Genomic DNA, 14142 nt, shown 5'->3' with positions numbered 1-14142 from the left:
AACTCTTCTACAACATGAAAAATACTTGTCGACCGCCATCTGTAAGAAAACAGGAGACAACACAGAAAAACAGATACCATCTAACATGCATTAACACATACAATAACAGATATAAAATACTACCCATGAAATACGCACTGTGACTTGTAAAAAAAAAAAAGTTCATATATGCATACTTATTATACTGAAAAAGAGAATAAAAACAAAGAAAAAGTGGAAGAAAGTTGCAAGGAGACACATGTTATGTGATAACAAACCGCATGCCAAACTCTTCTTCACCATGAAAAATACTTGTCGAACCCCATCTGTAAAAAAACAGATGACAGACAACACAGAAAAACAGGTACCATCTAACATGCATTAACACTTACAATGACAAATATAAAATCTACACATGAAATACGCACAAAATGACCAGTCAAAAATAAGGATATAGTTTTTACATATTATACTGGAAAAGAGAATTAAAAACAAACAAAAAGTGCAAGAAAGTTGCAAGAAGACAGACAACACAGAAAAAGAGATGCCAACTTACATGCATTAACACATACAATGAGAGATATAAAATACTACACATGAAATGTTATAACAGATCCTAGATTTCCGGCCGGAAAAAGACTTAGAGCCTGTTTTTAAACGGGCTTGGGTCTACTAGTGGAAGATATAAAACATTACACATGGCAAAGGTACAACGTGACCTGTAAAAAAGATGCTTTATATTTGCATACATATTACACTGGAAAAGAGTATAAAAGACAGACAAAATGTGTGAGAAAGTTGCAAGTAGAAACAACAAATACATGTTATAACAAATTCTATTCCCCTCTCTTCTTCAACATAAAAATACCTCTCAGTGGGCGCATGTGCGCGGCTGACTAAGATGGACGCTTAGTCTCAGAGCTGCGCGAGTACAAGGAGACAATTAGCTATTAACACTGCTTTACCCGCTTCACCATTCCTCCAAAATGCAACAGGGGCAATTGGAGCGCCTGGGGCACCCGCCGGAAGATGCCTTCCGACTCCCGAGCCAACACCGTGGCTACAAATTCGCTAACAAGTAAGCCAGCAGGATCATCTAAGATGGCGCCTGGCGCGGACATACAATCCGAAAACAGCCAGGACATGTTTCCCCACGCGGACTTACCGGCAAGCAAGTCACCCTCTCTGCCAGAGCAGCTTACGCTGGAGGAACTCAGAGACATCATACGCCAGGAAATCATTGGTGCTAACAAACAACTGGGCTGCGACTGTGAGCTTCTCCATGAAATCAGACAGGTGGGTCATCGCATGTCCGACATTGAGGGAAGATTAGACAATGCTACAATAGTGCTGGAAGTACATGAGGAAGAAATTGAGTCCCTCAAATCAGAGATCCACACACTGCATGATAAAATGGAGGACTCTGAAAACAGATCGAGAAGGGAAAACCTTAGAGTGGGCGGAATCCCTGAAACTATTCAATATTGGGGGGGGGGGGGGTGTTTACCACGCTATTTCAGGAACTGATCCTGAACTTACCAGTCGATCAACTAAAAATGGACCGCGTTCATATGGCCCTCTCACGCACACTCCCTAACGGTCTGCCGAGAGATATCATTCTTAAAATGCATCATTATCTTACCAAAGAGAAGGTACTCCAAGCTGCGAGAAACAAGCCGGACCTCTCCTTCCAGGGGCATAAGTACCAACTATATGCAGACTTGGCCCCCACCACACTGGCTAAGCGAAAGGAGCTGCGCCCTTATCTTGCTACCTTGAGGGATAAGGGAGTCAAATACAGATGGAGCTTTCCTTTTCAACTTAATTTCCACTGGCAGGAACAACAGCACTCCATCCGCAACATCGATGAAGCCAGGGAGTGCTTTCATCTTCTGGACTTCCCGCTGCCTCCCCAGCCTTCTCAGTCACAGAGCTCCCCTAAGCGTACAGCCGACTCCCAAGCACAACCGGATTGGGCCGACTCTGCATCACCTAAAGAACAGAGACCCCCTAAGAAACGGGCTCAAGCCCTAAAGGAATTATCGTCTCAGGTGTTCCAGAAAGTACAATGATCTGCAAGTTAAGTACTTCATTTTGCTAAACGCGCTTTTTCTCCCGCCATTGCGGCCTAGTGGCCCAGCCCGCCTTGATTAACTTCCATAGACGAGCCATGTGCTTCCCTATGTAACTGTGGGCCCATGCGGAGTCTAAGCTAAGTGACTCATTTTATGTCCGGCCCTTGTCCACCTTTTCAAGCTCACGGAGTACCACTATATACTGACAGCATTAGCAAAAGATATACTCTTGCTCTCATTTTCTGGGGCCTCTGCCCTGGTTAATATGAGCCTGTTGGCCCCTTCAGATGGCTGTCTACTGCGATTTCCGCCATAAACTGGCGCAGTTGTTATGCATTTCTTTTCTGTTTACAGTGTTGCACAGACACACGTATGTTCAATATTTACCCGTTGGAATCTGACTGTCCTCTTTTGAATTTCAATTTTGTGTATTTCTATGCCACATGTCTAAATTTCATAGGTGCCAATAGGCTGTACCTTTATACTAAACCTAAGCTTTATGAAAAGAGCTATGTGGGGCTATAATAGCATTCAGATTGTTATGTGTTAACAGACCCTCCGGGCTTGCCATTGCTGTACTTTCACTTAAGGAGCCAGCCTAGGGGGGTTAGAATGGCGCACACAGGGTATCGCTCTCATCCAGCAGACTTAAAGGTGGCTATAGTGGGCTCCTAGACATACTGCCCACGTAACATCACGCTGACAGATTGATCGCTGCCCCCCTGCTCCCCGGGGTCACACATCTATTTGTATACCCTATTTACATTTATAGCTGGTGGGTGCCCGCAGGGAGCTGGTGGTATAGATTTCCTGCAATCAAGATGTTTAGGAAATATTATTTTGCTTTTACCTGTTCACTAAAGTGGCTTATTGACATATAAAGTTCATGCCCAGTTTTCTGAGCTGAAGGGCCGAATTAGTCCTCTGGTAGCAATTTAAAATTTAGGCTACCTCCTTTTTATGTGGGTCCCTCTCGCCCCTTGGGGTTGCCCACATGGGTCAACGTTATGCACACCGTCTCGGCCTTTCACTGGGCTGGGTCCGCCACTGCAGCGTTTCCCCCTGAGGGCTATCGTGGGGGGCTGGCGGGTTAGTGAATGCTAGTTTTTTTCTAGCAGGGTTGTTCTCTTGTGAGTATTGTCGCTTCCCTCGCCCCCGGGGGGCGCCCGTTGGTGTGGTGTTGCGCGTGCCGTCCTGGCCTTGTGTGTGCCGGGTCCTCCGCCGCGGCATTTCCCTCCTGCTATAGTGGGCTCCTAGACATACTGCCCACGTAGCATCACGCTGACAGGTTGGTTGCTGCCCCCCTGCTCTCCGGGGTCACACATCTATTTGTATATTCTATTTACATTTATGGCTGGTGGGTGCCCGCGGGGAGCTGGTGGTATAGATTTCCTGCAATCAAGATGTTTAGGAAATATTATTTTGCTTTTACCTGTTCACTAAAGTGGCTTATTGACATATAAAGTTCATGCCCAGTTTTCTGAGCTGAAGGGCCGAATTAGTCCTCTGGTAGCAATTTAAAATTTAGGCTACCTCCTTTTTATGTGGGTCCCTCTCGCCCCTTGGGGTTGCCCACATGGGTCAACGTTATGCACACCGTCTCGGCCTTTCACTGGGCTGGGTCCGCCACTGCAGCGTTTCCCCCTGAGGGCTATCGTGGGGGGCTGGCGGGTTAGTGAATGCTAGTTTTTTTCTAGCAGGGTTGTTCTCTTGTGAGTATTGTCGCTTCCCTCGCCCCCGGGGGGCGCCCGTTGGTGTGGTGTTGCGCGTGCCGTCCTGGCCTTGTGTGTGCCGGGTCCTCCGCCGCGGCATTTCCCTCCTGCTATAGTGGGCTCCTAGACATACTGCCCACGTAGCATCACGCTGACAGGTTGGTTGCTGCCCCCCTGCTCTCCGGGGTCACACATCTATTTGTATATTCTATTTACATTTATGGCTGGTGGGTGCCCGCGGGGAGCTGGTGGTATAGATGTCCTGGAATCAAGGTGTTTAGGAAATATTATTTTGCTTTAACCTGTTCACTACTAGGGCTTATTGACATAAAGATTTCATGCCCAGTTATCTGAACTGAAGGGCTGGGTTGGTCCTCTGGTAGCAAGTGAAAATTTTGGCGACCTCCTTTTCATCGGGGTCCCTCTTGCCCCTCGGGGACGCCCACATGGGTCAATGTTATGCACGCCGTCTCGGCCTTTCACTGCGCCAGGTCCGCCACTGGGGAATTTCCCCTTGTGGGCTGCCGTGGGGGGCTGGCGGGTTAATGAATGCTAGTTTTTCCAGGGTTGTTATTTTGTGGGTGTTGTCGTTTCCCCCGCCCCCCGGGGGCGCTCGCGTGTAGTGTTACACATGCCGTCCTGGCCTTGTGTGTGCCGGGTCCGCCACTGCGGCATTTCCCTCCTGCGGGTCGCCCTTGGGGGGCTGGGGCGGTTACTGTATCACCGAGCGGGTTTGATTTGCAGAGATGAGCCAGACTTAAGATTTATGATGTACTATAATCTTTATCCCTAACCGATTGCACAGGCAATAAGGATTGCGGATAGAGCGGTGTACTTTGAATCTAGCCACCCTTGAACCTCTCCCGTCACTTTTTGTGCTCCCGCACGCACCATACGAGTGCTACATGGTTGGCACCCCACGGGCGCAATTTGATGCTACCCAGCATCTCCTCAAACTCCAGAGGGTTTCTGTTTACTGGATAACCCTCTTTGTTCTGTCTTATACTATCCTACAAGACTACATAGAAAAAGAGAAAACAACTTACATGCATTATCACATACAATGACAGATATAAAATACTACACATGAAATTCCTACAATGTCACCTGTGAAAAAAGATGGTTCACATTGCATGTTTATATTATACTGGAAAAGGGAATGAATGAGGGACAAAAAAGGGAGAAAGTTTAAAGGAGAAGAAACAAATACATGTTTTAACAATTCACATGCCCAACTCTTTTACAACATGAAAAATACTTGTTGAACACTATCTGTAAGAGAACAGTAGAGAGACAACAGAGATGAATAATCCCTCTTCCATGTAGACAAATATATGCCAAACACAGGAAACAAATGCACTGTCCAAGACAGTACTTGCCTTTTAAATGGGTCCACAGGCAGTGGACAGCACAGGTGCAGCAGGACCTGGAGGCCATATTAATTGGGGAAACTGAGGACGACCCGGGGGATCGGGTCGGGACCCCACTGGAGACTGGTTGTTCCACATAAGACACAGCGGAATGAAAAGGGGGGGGGGGGGCAGATGGTGTCCCCTAAGGATGATAAATAGCTAGGGATATTTAACCTTTTTTAAGTTTTTTGCCTTGTAAGTCCTTTATCTCTTCTTCAACATGAAAAATACTTGTTGAGCCCCATCTGTACGGGCTCAGACACACTCTCAGCGCTTCTCTGAGCGCTTTTTGGCCTCCGTAGTTTTCTGAGAGCTTCTTAAAAAAACGCTCATATTGACTTACATTAAAATTGAGGTAAAATCTTGGTAAAATCGTGTTTGCGGTAAAATATGCAATTTAACTGCAATCGCGATTTTACCATGAGTCCTAAGAGAACAGAAGAGAAACAAAATAGCAAAGAACAATCCATCTTGCATGTATAAACACATATAATGACACTTATAAAAAATTACACAGTGCATGCATACAATGTTATCTGTAAATAAAGACGGTTCATATAGCATATACACCATACTAGAAAAAAGAATGAAAGGGAGACAAAGAGTGGAAGAAAGTTGAAAGGAGGAGGAACAAATAAATGTTTTAACTGCTCACATGCCCAACTCTTCTTTAACATAAAAAATACTTGTTGAACCCCATCTGAAAGAGAATAGAAGAGAGACAACACAGAAATGGACAATCCATCTTATATGTATACATATACAATGGATATAAAATACTACATCCAGTGGCGGACGACGGACGTAGGCCTGTGCTGTCTGTGCAGCCTCACAAGGGCTCCATGTCATGTGGGGCCCATTCAGCTCCATCAGTCAGGCCCAGATCATCCTCTAGGTTTGTGTGTGTCGGCAGATTGTGTGCTTCTCTGAGGAATGACATGACTATGCACTCTGTAATGTGCTGCAGAAGAAGTCAGTGCTATATAAACACATAATTATAGTATGGAAGGACATTAGTCCATGAGAATGGTAGAGGTTAGAATGTGAGCTGCTCTGACGACAGTCAGTGACATGACTATGCACTCTGTAATGTGCTGCAGAAGATGTCAGTGCTATATAAATTATAAATACATAATTATAGTATGGAAGGACATTAATCCATGAGAATGGTAGTGGTTAGAGTGTGAGCTCCTTTGAGTACAGTCAGTGACATGATTATGCACTCTGTAATGTGCTGCAGAAGATGTCAGTGCTATATAAATACATAATTATAGTATGGAAGGACATTAATCCATGAGAATGGTAGTGGTTAAAGTGTGAGCTCCTCTGAGGATAGTCAGTGACATGACTATGTACTCTGTAATGTGCTGCAGAAGATGTCAGTGCTATATAAATACATAATTATAGTATGGAAGGACATTAGTCCATGAGAATGATAGTGCTTAGAGTGTGAGCTCCTCTGAGGACAGTCAGTGACATGACTATGTACTCTGTAATGTGCTGCAGAAGATGTCAGTGCTATATAAATACATAATTATAGTATGGAAGGACATTAGACCATGAGTATGGTAGATGTTAGAGTGTGAGCTCCTCTGAGGACAGTCAGTGTCATGACTATGCACTCTGTAACGTGCTGCAGAAGATGTCAGTGCTATATAAATACATAATAATAATAATAATAATAATAATATGGTAGGACATTAGACTACTCTGTAAAAGGACTGTGGAAGATAACAGTGCTAAACAATAACAATAAAAGGTTTTTGTCCATTTATATTTTTAAAAGTTTGGATCTATGACACTGCTGCATGGGGAGCAGTGATAATTGCTTGTGGCCTAGTCAAGTACAAAATATAATGAAATGGAAAATATGTGCGACATTAATACAGTGCTTACAGATTGTAACTTAGGTTCACATACTTTTATGTTATTGACACTATTTGAATCGATGCATGCACTTACATGGGGCCCCCTACATTTATTCTGCACTGTTGGCTTTGTCCGTCACTGACTAAACATGGCATTCCTACAATGTGATCTGTGTGATCTGAAGAAAAAAGGGTAAGGCTACTGAGGATGGATGGGGAGAGAGAGGTGCTTATTAACAGCCTGTAAGGGACCAATCGGCTTTTTAAATCGCTAGTGTAATGTAAACTATATGGTAGAGATCTCACTGTTGTGATTGTCGAAGATTTGCGGTAAACGCAAACGCGATACATGCAGCATGTTTTGGGCAAATTTTAGAGCTATCATAATTGCAATGTATTTAAAACGTGAATCACAATTGCAAAAATGTACTGTAAAAAATATACGATAATCGCAAAAAAGCCAGCATCTTGCAATCCCCAGTGTGAACAGGGCTTAAGGGAGAGTGTAAGGCTACTGAGGATTCTGGGGGTAGATAGGCAGAAAGGGTCAGGGCAGTTTCTAGGCTTCAAGCCAGAAGGAGGAAGCGCGCGGTAGTGAGTCTTGCATTGCGTCCAATAGGAGGCGTGCAAGATGTCTGGAACGCAGGAAAGCCAACGGACTTATGGGTAACTAACCCCCTCTCTCCCAGCCGCACAGCTAAGGCAATTAAGCCTCATTTAAATCACGAATTCGAGTCCTTAGGGACTCGTGAGCTCCATGCCTGGTGAGAGGTATATGGAGGCTGCATATTTATTTCCTTATAAGCAATATCAGTTGCCTGGCTATCCTGCTGATCCTCTGCCTCTAATTCATTTAGCCATAGCCCCTGAACAAGCATGCAGCAGATCAGGTGTTTCTGACATTATTGTCAGATCTGACAAGATTAGCTGCATGCTTGTTTCTGATGCAGATTCAAACACTACTGCAGATATATAGATTAGCAGGGCTGCCAGGCAATGTGTATTGTTTTAAAGGAAATAAATATGGCAGCATCCACTTACCTTTCACTACAGTTGTCCTTGAGGCTACTTGCACACCAAGACGTTGCGTTAGGTGCTACGTTAAGGTCGCATAACGTGCACCTAACGCAAGGCCTAGTGCTCTTCGATGTGGGCGTCAGAGTGAGCTGCGTTGTGCAGCTCACTCTGGCGTCCATGATGCCGTGATGCGTACTCTTCGACACATGCGGCATCACGTGGTCCCGCCGGCCAATCGCCGCAAAGAGCGGCCGCACCAGGAAGTAAACACTGCACGTCACAACGTGCAGTGAATATTAATTCGCCATGTGCCTGGCCGCTCTCTGCTCCTCCCCAACATGACTGCGCATGTGCAAACAGTCTAACGCATCTTAAGCCGCTGTAACGCCGTAGCATGCTGCACTTTCGGAAGAACGTGCAGCGTTACAAGTAACGCAACGTGGGCAGGGTGAACAGCCCACTTGTGTTACATTGCTGTGTGTTGGGGGAGCGTTACAGGCTGCACTAACGTGTGCCTGTAACGTCCCTGTGTGTAAGCAGCCTTAAGTTACCTGGGGCTTGTACCAGTTACCTGCAGCGGAAAGACCAATACTCCGGTCCCCCGCAGTGTCCTCCTTTCGTTCTAATGAGCCGCCCTGGTCCGTGGGCCTCCTAATCGTGCTCCCATGGACGAGAGCGCTCTGCATATGTGCAATATGAAAAACTATGTACTGCAAATGCAGAATGCTGTCGCCAGCGTTTTGCGATTTTGTGAGTGATTTGTATTTTAGCTCTTACCTGCGCGTTAGTTTTTTATTTTTACAGCGCTTTTCTAAGCGCTTTTGCAGATCAATTCAGGAAATGAACTCTTTGATCCAGAAAATAATAAATACAATGTTCTTAAAAGCACTCGGGAAATCGATATACAAAGCATATTTTCAAGCACTTTGCGATTTCCCTATACCTTCCATTGAGGCAAATCGCCCCCAAAATGGTACAAGCATCGATTTGGTGAGCGGATTGGAATCGAACCGCTCATATGTGAACACTCTCATAGAGAATCATTGCACAAAAGCTTTTTAGGGCGATTTTGAAAATTTGCGGTGCTTAAAAAATCCCCCCAAAAAAACATTTGCAAAAGCGCCCCAGCTTTTAAAGTGAACCTTTTTTTTCAGCTTTCAGTTCCGTTTTGAAGGGAACCTTATCTCAAAATAGTTTTACTTACCTGGGGCTTCTACCAGCCCCCTGCAGCCGCCCTGTGCCCTCAACATGCTGGAACAATGCTCCATTCCCCCGCTGCAGCTAAGTTTCGTTTTCGGCGACTGTGCAGTCGCCAAGCTACTGCACCTGCGCGGCACTGGCTGCGCGCATCCTTCGCTCTCACATTGCTGTCCTGCGCACGCGCAATAAGAGAAATCAGGGTTGGTGACGTGAGCGAGAATGTGTGTCTAGGGCCGTGCAGGCACAGTGGCTGGGCGATGAAACTTAGCCGCTGGGGGGACTAGAGCATCGTTTTAGGATGTCAAAGGTGCAGGTGACTGCAGTGGGCTGGTAGAAGTCCCAGGTTACTGAAAATCCTTTTTTATTTGTTCTCCTTAAAGGGGAACTGAAGTAAGAGGTATACGGAGGCTGCCATATTTATTTCATTTTAATCAACACCAGTTGCCTGGCAGCCCTGCTGGTCTATTTCTCTGCAGTAGTATCTGAATAACACCAGAAACAAGCATGCAGCGAGTCTTGTCAGTTCTGAATTTAAAGTCTGAAACACCTGATCTGCTGCATGCTTGTTCAGGGGCTATGGCTAATAGTATTAGAGGCAGAGGATCAGCTGGGCTGACAGGCAACTGATATTGATTAAAAGGAAATAAATATGGCAGCCTCCATATACCTCTTACTTCAGTTCCCCTTTCATTTGCGTTAAAGGGCAACTGAAGCAAGAGGGATATGTTGGCTGACATATTCATTTCCATTTTTTAACAATACACTTTGCCTGGCTTCTCGCAGATCCTGTGCCTTTAATACTTTTAGCCATAGACCTTAAAAAAGCATGCAGCAGATCTGGTGTTTCTGACATTATTGTCAGTTCTGACAAGATTAGCTGAATGCTTGTTTCTGGTGTGATTCAGACACTTCAGCAGCCAAATAGATCAGCAGGGCTGCCAGGCAATGTGTATTGTTTAAAAGGAAATAATTATGGCAGCATCTATACTCTTCTCACTTCAGTTCCTCTTTAAAGTGAACCTCCGGACTAAAAATTGACTCAGCAGCACTGAAAAGGCTTTGTGTTTCTTTAACAGTTTCACAGCATCAGAACTTTGTTTCTCTTATACAAACCTCATTTTTAGCTGCACAGAAGAAAACTGCCCGGGCTTTTTTCCCCTGATGCTATGCAAAGCATGATGGGATTTCTGATTTTGTTGTTCTCGTTCTGCTGTTTTGGTGCAATTTTTTTTTTTTTACATTTTGAATTTGACATTTGAAGCCTAGCGTGTGCAGCTGGGAGGGGTAATCAGGACACAGGACAGTTGGAACTGTGTCTCCTACTACTTGTCACCTTCTTTCAACCAAAAAGATGGCTGCCCCCATGACAAAGATGGCAGCCCCCATGAATCACAAACATTTGCCTGTTCTTTTAAAACAGGGTGGGTAAGAGATTATATTACCTATCTATTCTAATTAACATAACTAATGTAACTTGATGACAGTATGTTTGTTTAGGCTGAAGTTCCCCTTTAAGGTTCCCTATAACCTCACTGCTCCAGGTTCGCAGCCTGCTTCACATATGCAAAGGACGGTGACGGCAGAGCTTAACTGCCCTTGGGGGCGGGGCTTATCATGGCTAAATGGGGGCGGGAATGCTTTTCGATTTGGAGGTGGGGTTTTGCAGCGGCTGGAGGGGAATGTCTGGCTGCTCAGGACAAAGTCTGGCCCTGGAAAATACCCTGATCATGTATTATTGCTACCAAAAGGAATTTAAATTTTTTTTTTTTATAAGTAATATCAGCCCAGCATACCTCCCAACTTTCTGAGATGAGAAAGAGGGACACTTAGGCCACGCCCCTGCCACACAACAGATCATGCCCTGTCACACCCCCTAGTCATGCACACCATAAAGATTTCATTAGAAAAATATGTTGTTTTATAATTCAAATCACACTGGTCCTTTCTACCCTGGTTCATTTTCCTTCATACTAGCATTGAAATTAAGAAATACATCAATCTAAAGGATGGGAATGTCAATCAAACACATTTTTCAGCAGAGAAATGTACATCTTTACATAGAAAGAGGGACAAAGTCCTGAAAGAGGGACAAATGAGGAGGAAAGAGGGACAGAGGGACAGGGCTCCCAAAGAGGAGTCCGTCCCTCCGAAAGAGGAACAGTTGGGAGCTAAAGCGTCAAAACGCTTTAAACTAAACTAATTTCTATTATCAGAAATCTAGTTCTATGGCATCCATACTACAATCACAATGTAATTTCTACTACCGGCCGCTAGGGGGAGCTCCGGGATGTAGCCGTCTCTACTGTCAGGGCACTGGGCAGCCGCTCTCTATGACTGCTTCTTCCTGGAACTGGTGCCGATGTAACCGGTGTATGTCGGGTCTGAGAGCTCCTGGCTATCGGGGATACGGAGAGAGAGGTCGCACGTCTGTCTCCTCTCCTGCCGTTGCTCTGTCTGCGAGGGGGGCGCGTGCCAGTATGACGTCATGGCAGCTATTGTGACGCACGTGTGCAGGTGGGCATCACGAGTACCGCTAAGGATGGCACCTGCAGTGACACGTGACCACTGCCCAGCTGCAATTGCTATGCCATGCTAGTGGATGGAGGTGAGGAAATATGTACAACAGGGAGAGGTGAGGGAATGTGCTGTGCTGTATATACTGCTGTACGTGCATCATGCAGCTATGTACTCAGCGGTGTGCACATGCCTATCCACACTACAATTTAGATTGGCCAATTTTACCACTGCTATGTGTATGTGACTCTGAGCTTACTCGCATAATCTGTGTGTCAGTCTGTTGGCCCTCATGTTACATGGAGGAGGTAAAAGTGGCTTGCGTTTGGCCAATCATTTTATGGATATGTGTATGCACCCTAAAGGTGGCCACTAACTGTCCAATTTGTAGTGCAAAATCGTTCAAGAGGTCAGAAATTCTGTTGTAAATAATCTCTGTTGATGGACTCAAATGATTATAAAACAATTGGATTTTTGTCAAATCAAACTTTGGCTTTTCTTGTTGGTTGTGATAGGAAGCAAAGATTGGTTCATTGATGGTGTAGGGAACGATTTTTCTTCCGATCAGAATTTTCTGATCACTCAAACGATTTTTCACTAGAAATTGGACCGTTAGTGGCCACCTTTAGTTACTTTTTCCCTCCCTCTACTTTAATGTGATATACACAGGGCCCAACTGTTTAGCATACTCTGGCCCGCTCCTTGGAATGTGGCTCCTTCTCCCCTTCCTATTGCTGCCTAGTAGGCAGCTCCACCCCCCTCTCTAGGCATTACCGCCCCCTTTTTCGGCAGCTTTGATTATCATTAGCGCAAAGCTGCTGCAGCCGTCATCTTGTTAGCCAAAGCAAGGCATTGAAACACTGGTCTGCCCCTCAGTATGTCACTGCTGCTGCCCTCTTCAATGCTGCTGGTGCTGTACGTATGACCCTGTGTCTGCACACTGGCGCCAATGTCCAAGCGCTTTGCCCTTCAGATTACCTCCTTGGTATATCCTAGAAGATTGTTAGCGTCTCCTTAACCATATTGCATCATCACGCTAGCAACACGTTACTCATGTGCAATAGAACTTGCAGTGTCTGAAACAGCTGATTAGCAGCTGGTTTTGGAGACATACACATTTGCCCTATAATGTTGCACTTCCCTGCCAGCAAACCACATTGGAAGCTGCATAAAGGACTGCACCATTCCTTGTTTGGGGTGCAGCATTCTCCATACAGAGTGATCTATTGCTTGCTGTTGCACTGAAGTAAAGGTGTAGTCCGTACAGAGAATGGGGCAGCGCGTTCGCAGAAAGGTGCAGTCCGTCCGCAACATTCTGCACTCAGTACAGAGAATGGTGCAGTCCTTTAGACAGCTTCCGGTGTGGTTTCCAGGCAGGGCAACACAACATTTAGGGCAAATGCTCATGTCCCTGAAATCAGCTGATAATCGGCAGTTTCAGAAACTGAAAGTTAAGTTCTTTTGCGAATGTGCATGAGTAACATGGAGCCAGCGTGATGTCACAATATGTTATCAAAAGAACAGGGCAACAGTGCCGATCATTTTCATTTTTTTTCCATTGATGATCCTGCCGGATCGACCGAGGCACGTGGCAACTGTAAGGTGGTTGAGCCCACCAGTTGTTCTACTCACTGTGACGCAATATGGTTATGTTATGACCTTTAGGAGAAGCCAACTATCTAGGGCACACCAACACACCAGCAGTCTGAGTTGGCACATAGCTTCTGCAGCCCCCACCTCATCTACTGCAACTTAGGGTGCATACACACATGCTATTTTGATTGGCAGATCACTGTCCAATTTTACTACCTCCACGTAGTAGGAAGGTAAACAGATTGTGGATTGTATGAACAGATTGTGCAGGTAAGCTCTTGTACTAGATGGAAGTAGTAAAATTGTGCAATGATTGGCCAATCAAAATTGCATGTGTGTACCAGGCTTTAGCATGGACATTAATTGCTTTTTGAGCTCACCTCCACCTATCATTTGCCCAGGTCTGGATGAAGAAAGAAGAGCCTGTGGTGACCAGTCCCAGCGCAGTGGTGGCTTTCAACAGCTTGACCATGACGCCTGGTGAGGGATCGCTTGGTAAGTATGGGGCACTGCTTTCTGCCCACTGCCACTTCTCATTGGATGTTTTTTTTTTTTTCAGTCACTGTGGGCCTGATTTGCAAAACTTGGCGAGCATTGTTATTGGGAGAACAAATCCTCTGTACTCTATCCATATTGTAAATAATGCTGCAAATGCTTTGGCCTCCATAATTGCCGCATTGATGGGATTGTGACCTAAAGCACGTATACTTTCCTAGTCTATGGATCCTGCAGAGGTTTCCCATGTCCTCCTCCAGACCTCCCCCGTTGCACA

At 45.4% G+C, this 14142-nt stretch overlaps 1 protein-coding gene across 2 annotated transcripts in view; it reads left to right on the top strand.

Annotated features, from left to right (window-relative positions):
• Positions 1 to 11591: 11591 nt before the first annotated feature.
• The window catches only part of LOC137532899 (small ribosomal subunit protein RACK1-like), a 154354-nt gene continuing 151803 nt past the window's right edge, over positions 11592 to 14142 (top strand). Inside the window, exons 1-2 of one of the 2 annotated variants that reach the window (XM_068253897.1) lie at positions 11592 to 11777; positions 13772 to 13865. The gene's annotated coding sequence lies outside the window, so the exon portion shown is untranslated. Of the gene's footprint in view, positions 11869 to 13771; positions 13866 to 14142 lie in introns of both variants that reach the window. The other variant, XM_068253893.1, reaches the window with a different exon arrangement.

This window comes from Hyperolius riggenbachi, chromosome 9 (genome assembly GCF_040937935.1).
Source record: "Hyperolius riggenbachi isolate aHypRig1 chromosome 9, aHypRig1.pri, whole genome shotgun sequence".
Classification (NCBI taxonomy): domain Eukaryota; kingdom Metazoa; phylum Chordata; class Amphibia; order Anura; family Hyperoliidae; genus Hyperolius; species Hyperolius riggenbachi.
Note: the sequence above shows the minus strand (reverse complement) of the source record. Positions and strands in the feature narration are given on the sequence as shown.